Raw genomic sequence first — 11,446 nt, forward strand, 5'->3', positions numbered from 1 at the left:
TTGGGAAGTTGACGTACTGCACGCGCTCGATATTCAGGCTAGTAGAGTTCATCTCCGTCAGCAGTTCAGTAATCAATACAGTGTACACTTGCTTGAAATTTCTGGTCTTAATTAGGAATTTCATGAAACTTGCTTGAAACATCAGATGCTGTGTTCAGTTTGTCAGCCGCGCCCAGGAATTGATTTCCCCTCTCTACCTCACTTTCACGCAATCTCGCTCTGAATTGGAAGGACGCACTCCAACAGAGTATTTTTGGTGCCGCGAACCAACTTAAGACGTTTTCTGATTTCCCATTATACAACAAAATACCTGCAGACTCAAACAGGCGAGAGGCCGAGAAACCCTCCACCACGAACGCCATCACCCACAACGAGCCAAAGATGCACCCTCTACTCCTAAGAACTCATTCGGTTATAACAGAACCAGAGCACGATAAGACGCACAATGAAAATAAGAAATCATACCGACACCGACAACACGATTGCATAAATCAAAATTTTTCTACCACGTAAACCAGTAACCATGTAAGTATTAGATCATAGATCGTTACCACTCGACGCGCTGTGTAGCAGAAGTAAGTGCTAAGAAGCCGAAGAAATGTCAGGGATGTAGCGCGCGTCGATGTAGAGGAAGTAGTCGATCGCAACAGCTCAACCTTCTCCTCCTCGTGCGTTATCCTCGTCGTGTTCTTACACTGATCAGCACAGCAAGACAGCGGCGCCTCTACTGATATTCACACATACAGGGATATAACGCCACACGCAGAACGTGATAGCACCCGCGCGCAACTAGAGTTTTGCTCCGGGAGGGGAGTGGCGGCTAGGGTTTCTCACGTGATCCAATGAATACGCTGGTCACACCCCGTCATAAATTTAGAGGATCCATGAATGGGTCTCCAAGACCCGTAGGACTCCTGTTTGGATCCCTATCCGAATTAAGCTTATATTTGATCTCCATCCAATCCCCCTACTATGGCCCATTAAGTGTGCGACCCTGAAAGTTCATGTACACTTGGTTGTAACCCGAAAACTCATTTTCGGTTCACGTGTCAACAGTGGCCCCTAGCAGAACGTATTGACTCATCGGGACACTGATTCTTGCCAAGATTAATGCTATGTGATATCGGCAAGAAACCTTTCTTGGAGTCTTGCATGTTGAATCTCTTCAACACATTGTCAACATATGTACTCTGGCTTAATCTAATTAGTCTATAGATCCTTATGCACAGAGTGTATGCTACTTCCCCTAAGTCCTTCATTGAAAAACTATTTTTTGACAATGTCTTAACGGATTCAAGTATAGGAATGTCATTCCCAATCAACAACATGTCATCTACATATAGTATTAGAAACACCGGTGCATTCCCACTATTCTTCTTGTAAACACAAGGCTCTTCTTCGTTTTTGACAAAGCCCAATGCCTTACTACTTCGTCAAAACGAATATTTCAACTATGAGATGCTTTTTTCAACCCATAAATAGATTTTTGCAACTTGCCTATCCTTTTAGCTGATTCTGGATCGACAAATCCTTTGGGTTGTGTCATGTACACATCCTCATCCAGATTTTCATTGAGAAAATTTGTTTTGAAATCCATTTGGCACATCTCATAATCAAAATAGGTAGCAAACGCTAAAATAATCCGAATAGACTTCAGCATGGCCATTGGTGAAAAGTTTCATCATAATCGACACCTTGAATTTGTCTAAAATCTTTAGCCACCAAATGTGCCTTGTAGATGTGAACATTTCCATCTACCACTACCACCGAATAGGGATTGGGTGCCGGTTGGGAAACCCCCTTCAGTGCCGATTTTCCCAATCGGCACCATGAAGGCGACACAAATCACATGAGATTAAAGGTGCCAGTTTCAAAACTGGCACCTCTGAGGTGCACACGAGCCAAAAAAAATCGGCTTTATGCATCGAGCCGATGCATCAAGCCGTCAAGCCGATCCCAAATAATACCCAAATCCTAAAATTGCATCAAATCCATGAACACATGAACTAAATTGCATCAAATCCTTGAACACATCTAGATCACATTCAACAAATCACAGAGGAAATAATACAAAACACAAAGAAGGAGGGACAAGAAGGGGAGGGGAAGAGATCGATCCGTGGCCTCCAGCCGACTCCCTCCTGCCACCCGCCGCCACCACATCCTCCCTCCCTTCCGCCCACCGCCGCCGCATCCCCCTCCTTTCCAACCTTCGCCGCTGCATCCCATTCCCTTCTGCCCGTAGCCGCCACATCCCCCTCCCTTCTGCCCACTGCCGCCGCATCCCTTCCGCCCGCCGCCACCGCATCCCCCTCCCTTTCGCCCTTCGCCGCCGCATCCCCCTCCCTTCCGCCCACCGCCGCCGTCATATCCCCCTCTCTTCCGCCTGCCACCGCCGCATCTCTTCCGCCGCCTCCCCATCCGCTGGCCGTGGCCGTCGCCTCCTCCGCCGGTCAGATGCCCGCCGGATCTGGCGGAGGGGAGGGCGTGGCCGCCGCTGCCGTCTCCGCCGGCCAGCCGCTGGCCATGGGAGAGAAGCGAGGGAGAGAGAGGGAAGTAATGGAGAGAGAGAGAGAGAGGAAGCGAGTGGATGGATGAAGAGACACGAGTGGATGGATGAGGAGAGACCGAGGGAGTCGAACCTTATCACCTCGTGCTGGTGGGGCCCACCGACTCATCGATTTGCTGGCTCGGCTCAATTCATAGGTGTCGGTTTTTTAAGAAAACCGACACCTATAGAATAGGTGGCGGTTCTTTTTTTGAACCGGGCACCTTAAAGGTGCTTGTTTTTTGCGATTTCAACCCGTGGAAGTAGGAAAAGGCTTATAAGTGCCAATTTTAGCACTTTCGGCACCTATAGTGCTGACACCTATTTTATGTTTTGTCGTAGTGTACGTCTGTGTTTTTCTTAAGGACCCATTTGCACTCAATGGCTTTTACAGCATCAGGTTGATCAACCAAGTTCCATACTTCATTGTCATACATAGATTCTATTTCGGATCTCATAGCTCCAAGCCATTTCTCGGTGTCTAGTCCCACAATTGTTGCTTCCTTATAGGTGGCAGGTTCATCGTTCTCTAACAATAATATATTACGTTATCCTGTAGTTATCAACGCATACCTCGCAGGTGTATGTCGTATCCTTCCGAACCTTCGTGAAGCCCATCAAAGATGTTGTATTAAGGTATACCATTGGGCTGACAATGATTGCCCATCAAAGATGTTTTCCTGATGTCACTCATTTCTATCGAATCAAGATACCATCTCGACTACCCTTGACCCAACCCACACACAAACTAGGCAGAACAGTCAATGTGATAACTTGTATATCTATGTAGTAGGCTAGTAGCAAGGCACAAACTGATCATGGATGTTGATACATATGGGTGTGAGGTGTGAGCAGGTCTTGGACTGTGTGTATATATATGAGTGTGAGTGAGATAATTAAGTTTATTTATTACAATATCAATGTGAATAATAATGAATTGCTGGCTCGGAGAGTTCAGGTGCGAATGAAAATGAACTTATGAAGGCATCATATGAATTATCTAGGTGTATCAATTGAATGAACAACACCGTTCAGTACATTAGCAAAGTTCAGTGAAATTTTAGCACATCGTACCTCTTCTTGTGCTGTTATACGACGGTACAAATGCATCGAGGATGCCTTCTGCTTAGCAATTACTCCCTTTATCCCACTTTGATCATCGTCTAAGCTTTTTCGATGTCTTTCCAAGCTGATCATCATCTAATAAGTGTCTTTTTGTTTATTTGTAGAGTAAATGCGCATCATTGAATATGTTGAATGCAACCAACCAAGATTAATTTTTATTGGTGCAATGACATGTAATATTTAAAACATGAGTAATCCATGGACAGAAAGCAATGAAGGAGCTTAATCGAGGACAAGATAAATTTTTTGGTGTTCTTGATGATCTTGGTGTCATTTGCTTTGGGGATAATTAAACTGGGATAAAGAGAGTAAACCATAACCCACAAAATAATAGTATTTATGATCGTGCAATCTCGCATTCTCCCGGGTAACTAACCTAACATGTACAACATATTAACATAGGCGGAGCTGTCAACTCTGGTGGCCGGGCTTCCTCGAGCCGGCAGGTGGACGTGTTGGTTGATTTTTTCGGTTATTGCCGATACAATTAGACATGAGATAATTTCATCGGTTTTCCTTCAATTCCCTAGGTACACGACCTCCTGTAAGTGGTAAACGACTACAAGCTGCGCACGATTCAGCTCCGGGGGAGCCTCCGCGGTCCGATTGGGCACTGCAGGACTCCGTGTTGGCGAATTTCAATGGCTCGATCGGAGGCACATAGAAAGAAGGAAATGGTGAACTGTAACAAGAGATGGGCTCTTTTTCTATTGACAGAAATATCGGGTGACTGTCTTACCAGATGCTAGCTAGTGGAATCGTCCAGTAAATGTGGCCGGTACCTACATAAGGATAGTAGAAGTTCTCTTTCGAGAGGCTAGTCTGATGGCTGGATTAATTTCATTATCAGAGGAAAGCTACTAGTTTTTTTAGGTTCACTAAAGAACGGATCATAGCCATATACTACTAGGCAAAATTTGTTGCAGGACATCTAAACAACGTGCAAGAACACGTTTATGCTATAGGGCACTATAAAAAAGTGGTAATTAGTTGCTCGATACACACAACATTATTTTATTATATCCGGAGGAATTGGAAAGTGAAACCGCTGCGAAAGTATGTTTTTACCCATCGGACCCAATCAAGTCTCACTCCCATGCTTCAGGGAATATTTCTTTTATTTTTCCTTTCCTCTCTTCTTCTCGACTACTTCATCCTGCCTTCTTCTTCCAGTGAAACAAGAGGAGAGAGAGAGAGAGAGGTGGGTGCAGAGCTCCAGTGGCTGGGGGACGGCGACGTCAGCGACTAAACATGTTCCTTTGTGCTTCACATCCGAGGAAAGCGGTGGCAAGTTGAGGGAGTTTGGGAAGAGGCCAGAACGACAAATGGAAAACCTCAGCTTCGGCTGGCAAGGGAGCTGGTACAGTGGTAGCTTGATAGGTTGGCTTAAAAAAAAAAGAGGAAACTAGCGAAATAGAGTCACCTCGACGAGACAAAGATGGTCGCGCGAGGGTTTTGCGGACAAGGATCTGGTGAGGTAGATCGACCGACATCCGGCATGGCGGAGATGGAGTGAAGACGTCCGGCAGCGATGTCGGCAGTTCCTGATGAGTGATGACCACAGACCTGGAAGCATTGCGACCGACAGCGCGGCCTATCGATCGCCCCGTGGAGGTGGAGGTACCAATGTGCCGTGCCCCGAGAGGATGGAGTTGCCACGTTCGGTGGCGGTGCTGGTGGTTCCCAACGATCACGGACCTGGAGGCACTGCGTCTGGTGGTGGCCCTAGGAATCTACGCCCTGACGACGATTTTTTCTATTTTCCAAAAATCATAAAAAACATGGGATACGTATTGGAGCAAATCTAATAAGTATATGTATCCGAGTACGTATCTGATATTGATACGCGAGGTTCGTGATGTATCTGTGCTTCACAGGCAATGAGTTGGGCCATCGGCAAACTTGTCTTTAATATATGTTTCTCTCTCCACTTTCTCCAGAAATAATAAAATAATGCCGCGAGTTTCCAACGAGACTAATTACTAGTTTTTTTGGTCTCTTACAGAAAATACATGTTCCTACGATGTCCCCTAGCTAATTACACATTTTTCGATGTCCTGTAGAAAATTTTGCCATACTATTACCCAAATACTCACTCCATCTACTGTTGATAGTCATATTTCATCTTGGCACACAGACCAACGATAAGTGATTCTACTTATCATCCATTTAAACATGCTACTAGTTATTCCTCGTAAACAAGCGATTCATTAATATTTACATTTCTCGATACCCATGTAGCCAATTTTGCGTGGAAGAATGGAGAGTCACGCATTAAATCAAAAAAGCAATTAAGATGATAAGTAGATGGAGGGAGTAATATATATGACATATTAATTGTATAGATACACTCGAGAAGTATGTGCATCAGAATCCCCATAAGTAAGGATTATAGAATAATGTATGTCAGCAAGGCTGTTTTGATTTTAGATCATTTGTATGTCCAATGTGTTATAATTTCTCGGATCTATTTGCGTAAGTAAATATGCTAAACAATCTCGGATGGAGACAAAACATAAATATATATATATATATGCTAAATAAATACTCGCATGCTAACTTAAGACGATCGGACTCCTACCTACAGCTCCTGATTTTCTAAATATATACATATATATCCAAGCGACTAAACCATATACAACAATAATAAGATTAAAATAGCCTTCACCTGTTGCAACGCACGAGCATTCTTTCTAGTGTGTCTATATATATATATATATATATATATATGGCGCTACAGGCGCCATGTATTAGATGGCGCCTGACACAGCCGCACCACCACCCTGTCCCACCTTCCCCCCACCCACCATCACGTATTTGAGTTAAAATTTAACTCACGACACCCCACACCTGCGCCCTCCCCCACGCCCATAATCCAAGTTAAATTTTAACTTGATGTTACCCAACTTTTAGTGTATATATATATACCAGTGTTGTACATCCACCCCATAACCAACCACATATCCAGATCCTATTTTTTCAGAGATGAGAGCGGCGAGCGGGTGTGGCGGCGAGCGGTGGCGGCATTGGGCGGATCCGGCACAGCACGGCTGGCGGCGCGACGTCGAGCGCCACGTCCACTGACGAGCGGCGGCGAGCGCGACGTCGGCGGATCTGGTACGGCACGGCTGCAGGCGTGGAGACGACGGTTGACGGTGTGTAGGAGGCGACGAGGCGGCGCACCCGGCCGCCGATCTGCGCCCCACGCGCACAGATCCATCCATGGTAGGGCGTATCCGGCACGATGACGGATCCGGGGATAATCCTGCACGGGAAGGCGCGGCGTCGGCGGATCCAACATGGCATGGCGAGGCGAGGAGGCGGCGCATCCGGCCGCCGCTCCACGCCCCACGTACACGGATCCGGCTGCGGTGGTGCGTGTCAGGCGTGGATGTAGGCGGCTCGACGGCGGATCCCGTGACTGGGCGACTGCGGGCGACAGCCGAGGCGGCGGCGGATCGGGCCGCCGTTCCGCGCCCCACGCACATGGCGGTGACCTCCGCGGTGACGAGTTCGAACACCGAAGGACATGGAGGAGCAGCGGCGAACACCTCCATGACGCTCCGCCGTTGATGTCCGGAGCAAGTGCCGACAAAAAATTAACTTACGCTTATAGATTGTGAGGACGTATATGTTGAGTTAAAATCTTGTTGTACACAAGTTAAAATTTAGCTCATACAATCTGAGTTAACTCTACAACGATGTCCTGCAGTTTTGTATCGCGAGTTAATTTTTAACTTAGCAGCGACCAGACTCAATCAATATCATCCAGAATTGAACAACAAGAAGTAATTTCTTAACTCCAAAACCATGTCATCGCATCCCACCACCCAATTGTACGTACTTTAACTCATATCAACTGAAACCATGTATAATATTAACTCCTCAACGACGTCATCGCACCCACCACCTAACTGTATCTAAGTTAAAATTTAACTCCGCTGATTTTACCCCACCACCCAACTGTATCTAAGTTAAACTTTAACTCAGACCAAGTGAATCATCGCATAATATTAACTCCTCAACGATATCACCGCACCACCACCACCAACTGTATCTAAGTTAAATTTTAACTTCGCGGGTGGGTTGGATGCCTCGTTGGTGGGATTTTGTCGGTGGTGGGCTGACCTCTCCTCGTTTGTGTCTGGCGCCATTTTGTTTCGTGGCGCGCAGCGCCTGTGGGTGGCGCTGTGTAGCGCCACCGTATATATATATATATATAAGTTGGATTTTTTGCACGCGAGTTCACGTGTACCCACAATCTACATCCTATATGCAGCTTGCACGAATCTTAGGGCAAGTATATTAGGTGCTAATAAAATGTACCATGCATGATGTTTACGTTATACTATATTTTTTACAAGTGTAAAATACCTTGTTTATGTAATTTTTGTATTTCTGGTATGCAAAACTTGTTTATGTAGTTTACCTTTTATCTTGTTTATGTAGTTTTTGATGGTAAGATATATATCATTTTGGAAGTATCATTTTTGCAAGATGATAATTTGGTGATATAGTAGATATGTTGTTCTCTCATTTTGACTAAATATCATGTTATAAACAAAATAAGGGTTAGAGAAATACATTGCACTAGATATATAAATGTCGTATATGATTGTTATTGAAAAAAATTTATTTGGTAAAAAATACAACATACATGTTATACATATTGTTAACCAACCTAATCCTAATATTTTCTCCCTATAGTAACCATTCATTTGGTTAAGGTTAGGTACATTTTGCAGCACGAATCTTAGAACATATCAACGGTGTAGATTGTAGGTACAGGTACATGTGAACCCGAGTGCAAATATGCATTTTCCTATATATATATATATATATGTATATATATATATATAAATGTGTATATGTATATATATATATATATGTATATATGTATATATATATATGTATATATATATGTATGTATATATATGTATATATGTATATGTATATATGTATATATATATATGTATATATATATGTATGCATATATGTATATATATATATATATATGTATACATAATATGTATATATATATATATACATATATACACACACACATATATATATATATACATATATATACATATATATATATACATATATATATATATATACATATATATACATATATATATATACATATATATATATATATACATATATATATATATATAAGTTGTAGATTGACAAAGTTTTCATTTGAGCTCATCTATGATGTTAAATATGGATTATAAGTTCCGACAACGATAGTGTCAAAAGAATAGCATTTGTTTCCAAGATAACATATGCTTTGGATGGAAAGAGCGAGGTCTCGAGTTCAAATCTTGCTTGAAGCATATCTATGAATATGAGTTTAAAAAATCATGTGACTTGTGAAATGAGGTATAACTGTATAGGTGCCTATTAAAATACCAAATATTTGTCAGGATTTTTTTAGCACCTGCAAAATTGAAAAAAAGGTCCACCCATGAAGGTGTTGGTTCTAAATTAGAACAGACACCTATAGTACCACAAAGATACCGATTCAAGAACAGGTATTAATGACCCAACTCATTGATATTGACAAAATGGTGAAGGCAATAGCCAACACCTATTGGTCTTTTAGAACCGACACCCATGAGATATTCTATAAGGATATTAGTTAAGCTAGTTAGATAACATTACATAGTTGAACAATTGACCCTTTTTCTTCCATAATCACCATCCAGCATCTACATGTTGCAGAGTTAAATCAATCCGATCTCTAATTGTACGAGAGTCGTCCAATTGAATTCTACGTACATGATAGATACTAGTATATAAATATATCACTTGCAGAGTCGCATTAGAGTAATTATAGTTGTCAGCTATATTGAATACTCTATCCGTCTCATTTTAAGTGCAGTTATAGATTTTCGTGTCTAACGCTTGACCGTGCATCTTATTTAAAATTTTTTTTATCACTATTTTCATTGTTACTAGATGATAAAACATGAATAGTAATTTATGCCTGACTTATTTTTTTAAAATTGTTTATATTTTTTTTCAAATAAAACAGATTATGAAGCGTTGGACACGGACCCCCGTAATCGTAATTAAAATGGGATGGGGGGAGTAGCATACTAGCTATAAAGATAAACAGGTAACATTAGCATATTTTGTCAAGTTTGCTTGTCCACGATTGTTATATATATATATAGAGAGAGAGCCTTTTTCCTGTTCAACAGACCAAATCGGTTGTTGATATCTACTACACCACTGATGTCTACACTCAGTTGGTATGGGTCAGTAGGAGTCCGAGGTATCTGGAATACATTATGCACCAACTTCTTCCATCAGCCATTTTGTTCTGTCTTTCTTCTGGAAACAGCCCATGATCAAGTTACTACTGTGCAAATGTCTGGAGACACCAAAGCTGCGTTGTCTTTGGTGATCTGTTCCCTGTCTGCTAGTCACAGAGAGATCACTCGCAATGCTTGAAATGTCTTGGAGTTCAAGCAGCGCTCTAGCGATGTCCGCATTGTGTAACGCAGACAATTTATTCGGGTCGTTCGTTCTTGGTATTATGGGTCTAAATTAATTGTTTTCTTGTTCAGGTGTACACATGTATTCGATTGTTACCTAAAAAGTTGTGCCCTCGATTTGCATCCACGTGTTACTGAAAAAATAGCAACATTTACGACACAAAATTAGTCTCATTTAATTTAACATTGAATATATTTTGATATAATTTTTGTTTTGTATTGAAAATGTTACTTTATTTGCTAAAAACATGATCAAGTTTAAAGAAGTTTGACTAAGAAAAAAGTCAAACAACTTATAATATAAAACGGAGGGACTTCCACAATAGTCTTTGGTCGGTCGACCAGATTTCACAATTGTCCTGGTTCTATTAAAAACCGGGACTAAAAATATCTTTACTCCCGGTTTAAAAGCTCAGAGGTACTTTTTGACGGGAGTAAAGATCTTTTTTAGTCCTACCAACCGGGAAAAAAGATCGACATATGCTTTACTCTTGGTTGGTGTTACCAACCGGGACTAAAGATCACCAACCGTGAAAAAGATCGACATACGCGGAGTAGCGTGCGTGCGGATCGGATACATATCTCCTCCTCTCTCCCGTTCTGTCTCCTCTTCTCCTTTAACTGATCCTCTCCTACTCTCCTCACAATCACACCCTATCTCTTCCTCTCCTCTCCCTCCTCCCTCCTCCCCACTTGATCTGCAGCGGTAGGGCGCGGAGGGCCGACCAGGCGGCCGGTGCGGCGGCGGCGAGGCGTGGAGGGCCGACCGGCCGGCGCGACGGTGGCGGCGGGGTGCGGAGGGCCGGCCGGCCGGCGCGGTGGCGGCTGGCGGCCTCATGGTGCGCGGAGGGCTGGGCGGGCGGTGCGCCGGCGGCCGACGCGACAGTCTTTTTTTCTTTTTCTTTTTTTGGATAATTTGTGATTCGGATCTGAGATTTGTGTGTGATGTGAATATGTGATGTATTTGTTATGAATTTTGTAGAAGTTGTGATGTAATTTTTTTAAGATTTTGTGATGTATTTGGAGATATCGATTTGAGGATTTGGAGACGATTCGGGGATGATTGATTTAGGATTTTAGGATGGGATGGAGTGAAATCAATATATTAAGAACAGTGAAGAAAAGAATAAATTAGCAACCGGATCTAGCCTCTTTAGTCCCGATTGATAACACCAACCGGGACTAAAAATGCTCTATCTTAAACACCAACTGAAACTAAAAAGGTTCTATCTTTAGCCGGGACTAAAAATGAATTTTTACTCAC

Source organism: Oryza sativa, chromosome 11 (genome assembly GCF_034140825.1).
Source record: "Oryza sativa Japonica Group chromosome 11, ASM3414082v1".
Classification (NCBI taxonomy): Eukaryota; Viridiplantae; Streptophyta; class Magnoliopsida; order Poales; family Poaceae; genus Oryza; species Oryza sativa.